Below are 5976 nucleotides of genomic sequence, written 5' to 3'. Positions count from 1 at the left end.
TGGAAGGATCCAGTCAGTGGTATTTCTTCTGCACTGGTGGTGTGATGAACACTGTACTAAGCGCTTAGGAGGACTTCAGGGAGAAAGAGAAAGAGGGAGAGATGCTCTCTGCGGGAGGAGCCAATCAGTGGTATTTCTTCTGCGCTGGTGGTGTGATGAGCACTGTACTAAACGCCCGAAAGGACTTTAGGGAGCAAAAGAGAGAGCGAGAGATATGCTTAGTCCAGTGCTCTGCACACAGTAAGAGCACTGTACTAATCGCTTAGAAGGACTTCAGGGAGAAAGAGAAAGAGGGAGAGATGCTCTCTGCCGGAGGAGCCAATCAGTGGTATTTCTTCTGCGCTGGCGGTGTGATGAGCACTGTACTGGACGCTTGCAAGGGCTTTAGGGAGAAAACGGAAGGTTTTCTGAATTTCAAAGGAAAAGAATTCAACCACGAAGGGACTCGAACCCTCAATCTTCTGATCCGGAATCAGACGCCTTATCCATTAGGCCACGCGGTCGCTGGGAGAAGGCTGTTTCCCAACGAGCCTAGAGGGAATGCCAAGCTGTTCCCGGCTCCAGCCTGGAAAAAAGAACATCCCGGTCCTCCTCTTTGGTCCCTCCCCTGTGTTTCTTGGCGGAATTCCCGTGGAAGAATCGGGGGTCGATTCTGGAAGCAGAAAAACCAGAAGGGTTTGCTTAGACTGTGAGCCCACTGGGGGGGAGGGACCGTCTCTAGATGTTGTCAACTTGGACTTCCTAAGCGCTTAGTACAGTGCTCTGCACACAGTGAGCGCTCAATAAATACGATTGATTGATTGATTGATTGATTCTAATCCTGGCTCCTTCGCTTGTCTGCTGGGTGACCTTGGGCAAGTCAGTGCTTGGAAAATAACAAATACCATCATCATCATCATCATCATCAATCGTATTTATTGAGCGCTTACTATGTGCAGAGCACTGTACTAAGCGCTTATCATCATCATCATCATGATGTCACCTCCTCCAGGAGGCCTTCCCAGACTGAGCCCCCTTTTTCCTCTCTTCCTCCCCATCGCCCCCCCCCACTGCCCTACCTCCTTCCCCTCCTCACTGCACTTCTATATATTTGTACAGATTTATTACTCTACTTGTACATATTTATTACTCTATTTATTTTATTAATATGTATATGGCTCTGTGAGCTCTGTGAGACTGTGAGCCCCCCGTGGGACAACCTGATCACCTTGTAACCTCCCCAGCGCTTAGAACAGTGCTTTGCACATAGTAAGCGCTTAATAAATGCCATTATTACTATAATTATTAATATGTATATGGCTCTAATTAATAATAATAGTAATATGTGTATGGCTCTAATTATTAATAATAATAAGGTGATCAGGTTGTCCCAGGGGGGCTCACAGTCTTAATCCCCAGTTTACAGATGAGGGAACTGAGGCCCAGAGAAGTGAAGTGACTTGCCCAAAGTCACACGGCTGACAATTGGCATATTATTAATATGTATATGGCTCTAATTAATAATGATAGTAATATGTATATGACTCTAATTATTATTAATAATAAGGTGATCAGGTTGTCCCGGGGAGCTCACAGTCCTAACCCCCATTTTACAGATGAGGAAACTGAGTCCCAAAGAAGTGAAGTGACTTGCCCAGTCACACGGCTGACAATTGGCATATTATTAATATGTATATGGCTCTAATTAATAATGATAGTAATATGTAGATGGCTCTAATTATTAATAGTAAGGTGATCAGGTTGTCCCAGGGGGGGCTCACAGTCTTAATCCCCATTTTACAGATGAGGGAACTGAGGCCCAGAGAAGTGAAGTGACTTGCCCAAAGTCACACGGCTGACAATTGGCATATTATTAATATGCATATAGCTCTAATTAATAATAATGGTAATATGTATATGGCTCTAATTAATAATAATAATAATAAATGTGTATATGGCTCTAATTAATAATAATAGTAATATGTATATGGCTCTAATTAATAATAATAATAGTAATAATGGCATTTATTAAGTGCTTACAATGTGCAAAGCACTATACTAAGCGCTGGGGAGGTTACAAGGTGATCAGGTTGTCCCCGGGGGGCTATTATTATTATTAATATGGATATGGCTCTAATTAATAATAATAATATGTATACGACTCTAATTAATAATAATTAATATGTATATGGAATCTAATTAATAATAATATTAGTTACATATATGATTCTAATTAATAATAATAGTGATAATGGCATTTATTAAGCGCTTACTATGTGCAAAGCACTGTTCTAAGCGCTGGGGAGGTTACAGGGTGATCAGGTTGTCCCCGGGGGGCTATTATTATTATTAATATGTTTATGGCTCTAATTAATAATAGTAATAGGTATATGACTCCAAATAATAATAATTAATATGTATATGGATCTAATTAATAATAATAGTAATATGTATATGGCTCTAATTAATAATAATAATAGTGATAATGGCATTTATTAAGCGCTTACTATGTACAAAGCACTGTTCTAACTGCTGGGGAGGTTACAAGGTGATCAGGTTGTCCCGGGGAGGCTGTTATTATTATTAATATGTATATGACTCTGATAATAATAGTAATATGTATATGGCTCTAATTAAGAATAATAGTAACTATTATCAATGTGTATATGGATCTAATTAATAATAATAGTAATATGTATATGACTAATTAATAATAATAGTAATAATGGCATTTATTAAGCACTTACTATGTGCAAAGCACTGTTCTAAGCGCTGGGGAGGTTACAAGGTGATCAGGTTGTCCCAAGGGGGCTATTATTATTATTAATATGTATATGACTCTAATTAATAATAATAGTAATAATAGCATTTATTAAGCACTTATTATGTGCAAAGCACTGTTCTAAGCACTGGGGAGGTTACAAGGTGATCAGGTTGTCCCGGGGGGGCTCACAGTCTTAATCCCCATTTTACAGATGAGGGAACTGAGGCCCAGAGAAGTGAAGTGACTTGCCCAAAGTCACACGGCTGACAATCGGCAGAGTCGGGATTTGAACCCGTGACCGCTGACTCCAAAGCCCCGGATCTTTCCACTGAGCCACGCTGCTTCTCCTGATTTTATGTTTTCTGATGGTATTGACACCTGTACCTGCCTGTTCTGTTTTGTTGTCCGTCTCCCCCTTCTAGACTGTGAGCCTGTTGTTGGGTAGGGACCGTCTCTAGATGTTGTCCACTTGTACTTCCCAAGCGCTTAGTCCAGTGCTCTGCACACAGTAAGCGCTCAATAAATTCGATTGAATGAATGAATGAATGAATGAATCATCACCGTGTCACCTCATTCTCTGGGCCTCAGTTCCCTCATCTGTAAAATGGGGATAGAGACTGTGAGCTCCCTGTGGGACAAGGACTGTGTCCAACTGGATTTGCTTGTATCCACACCAGTGCTTATTATTCACACACTCAATCGTATTTGTTGAGCGCTTACTGTGTGCAGAGCACTGTACTAAGTGCTTGGGAAGTACAAGTTCAGCAACAAAGAGAGACAATCCCTGCCCACAACGGGCTCACAGTCTAGAAGGGGGAGACAGACATCAGAACAAGTCAACAGACATTCATTCATTCAATCGTGCTTATTGAGCGCTTACTGTGTGCAGAGCACTGGACTAAGCGCTTGGGAAGTACAAGTCGGCAACATATAGAGACGGGCCCTACCCAACAACGGGCAGTAGCAGCAATTTAAATAAATCGAATTATAGATTCATTCGTTCATTCATTCGATCGTATTTATTGAGTGCTTACTGTGTGCAGAGCACTGTACTAAGCGCTTGGGAAGTACAAGTTGACAACCTATAGAGACGGTCCCCACCCAACAGTGGGCTCACAGTCTAGAAGGGGGAGACAGACAACAAAACAAAACATAGTAAGAAAATAAAATAAATAGAATAGATATGTACAAGTAAAATAAATAAATAGAGTAATAAATACGTACAAACATATATACAGGTGCTGTGGGGAGGGGATGGAGGTAACGCGGGGGTCATGGGGAGGGGAAGGAGGGGGAGAAGATATAGGTATAGATGTAATAATACTAATAATGGCATTTATTAAGCGCTTACTATGTGCAAAGCCCTGTTCTAAGCACTGGGGTGATACAAGGTGATCAGGTTGTCCCACGTGCGGCGGCTCACAGTCTTAATCCCCATTTTACAGATGAGGTAACTGAGGCCCAGAGAAGAGAAGTGACTTGCCCAAAGTCACACAGCTGGGAGTTGGCAGAGCTAAGATTTGAACCCATGACCTCTGACTCCAAAGCCCGGGCTCTTTCCACTGAACCAGCTGCTTTATATATATCTATATCTATATGTAGATATAGATATAGATATATAGATATACACACATCATTAATAAAATTAATAGAATAATAAATATGTACAAATATACACAAGTGCTGTGGGGAGGGCAAGGGAGTGGGGGCGATGGGGAGGGGAGGAGGAGGAGGAGAGGAAAAAAGGGGGGCTCAGTCTGGGAAGACCTCCTGGAGGAGGTGAGCTCTCAGTAGGGCTTTGAAGGGGGGGAAGTGTGCTAGTTTGGCGGATTTGAGGAGGGAGGGCGTTCCAGGCCAGGGGAAGGACATGTGCCAGTGCCTGGCACATAGTAAGCGCTTAACAAATACCATTATTATTAATAATAATAATTTAAAAATTTTAAATTTCCCTTTCTCAGCTTTTTTACTTCCCGAATTGGGGGGTTTCGCTATTGAGCTCCGCCACACCCCTTGCTTTCTGTGTGACCTTGGGCAAGTCACCGCAACATTGCCAAGATCCGCCCTTTCCTCTCCATCCAAACCGCTCCCCTGCTCGTTCAAGCTCTCATCCTATCCCGTCTGGACTACTGCACCAGCCTTCTCTCTGATCTCCCAACCTCGTGTCTCTTCCCACTTCAATCCAGACTTCATGCTGCTGCCCGGATTGTCTTTGTCCAGAAATGCTCTGGGCATATGACTCCCCTCCTCAAAAACCTCCAATGGCTACCGATCAATCTGCGCATCAGGCAGAAACTCCTCACCCTGGGCTTCAAGGCTGTCCATCCCCTCGCCCCCTCCTACCTCATCTCCCTTCTCTCCTTCTCCAGCCCAGCCCGCACCCTCCGCTCCTCCACTGCTAATCTCCTCACAGTAGCTCGCTCTCGCCTGTCCCGCCATCTACCCCCGGCCCACGTCATCCCCCGGGCCTGGAATGCCCCCAATCCCTCTGCCCATCCGCCAAGCTCGCTCTCTTCCTCCCTTCAAGGCCCTTCTGAGAGCTCACCTCCTCCAGGAGGCCTTCCCAGACTGAGCCCCTTCCTTCCTCTCCCCCTCGTCCTCCTCTCCATCCCCCCGTCTTACCTCCTTCCCTTCCCCACAGCACCTGTATATATGTACATATGTTTGTACATATTTATTACTCTATTTATTTATTTATTTTACTTGTACATATCTATTCTATTTATTTTATTTTGTTGTTAGTATGTTTTGTTTTGTTCTCTGTCTCCCCCTTCTAGACTGTGAGCCCACTGTTGGGTAGGGACTGTCTCTATATGTTGCCAACTTGTACTTCCCAAGCACTTAGTACAGTGCTCTGCACACAGTAAGCGCTCAATAAATACGATTGATTTTTCTGGGCCTCAGTTTCCTCATCTGTAAAATAGGGATTATTATTATTATTAGTAATAATAATGATAGCATTTGTTAAGTGCTTACTATGTGCAAAGCACTGTTCTAAGCACTGGGGGGGGATACAAGGTGATCAGGTTGTCCCACGTGGGGCTCACAGTCTTAATCCCCATTTTACAGATGAGGTAACTGAGACTCAGAGAAGTTAAGTGACTTGCCCAAAGTCACACAGCCGATAAGTGGCGGAGCTGGGAAGGATGTGAGCCCCATGTGGAACAGGGACTGTGCGCAACCTGATTTGCTTGTATCCACCCCAGTGCTTCTTTCATTGCCTGGAACATAGTAAG

The 5976-nt window shown here is 43.5% G+C and overlaps 1 non-coding gene across 1 annotated transcript; it reads right to left on the bottom strand.

The window, feature by feature from the left end:
* Positions 1 to 430: 430 nt before the first annotated feature.
* TRNAR-CCG lies at positions 431 to 503 on the bottom strand. The gene has a single exon. It is a non-coding gene; the product is annotated as a tRNA-Arg (tRNA).
* Positions 504 to 5976: the final 5473 nt, after the last annotated feature.

This window comes from Tachyglossus aculeatus, chromosome 7 (assembly GCF_015852505.1).
Source record: "Tachyglossus aculeatus isolate mTacAcu1 chromosome 7, mTacAcu1.pri, whole genome shotgun sequence".
NCBI lineage: Eukaryota > Metazoa > Chordata > Mammalia > Monotremata > Tachyglossidae > Tachyglossus > Tachyglossus aculeatus.
This window is presented reverse-complemented; position numbering and strand designations above follow the sequence as displayed.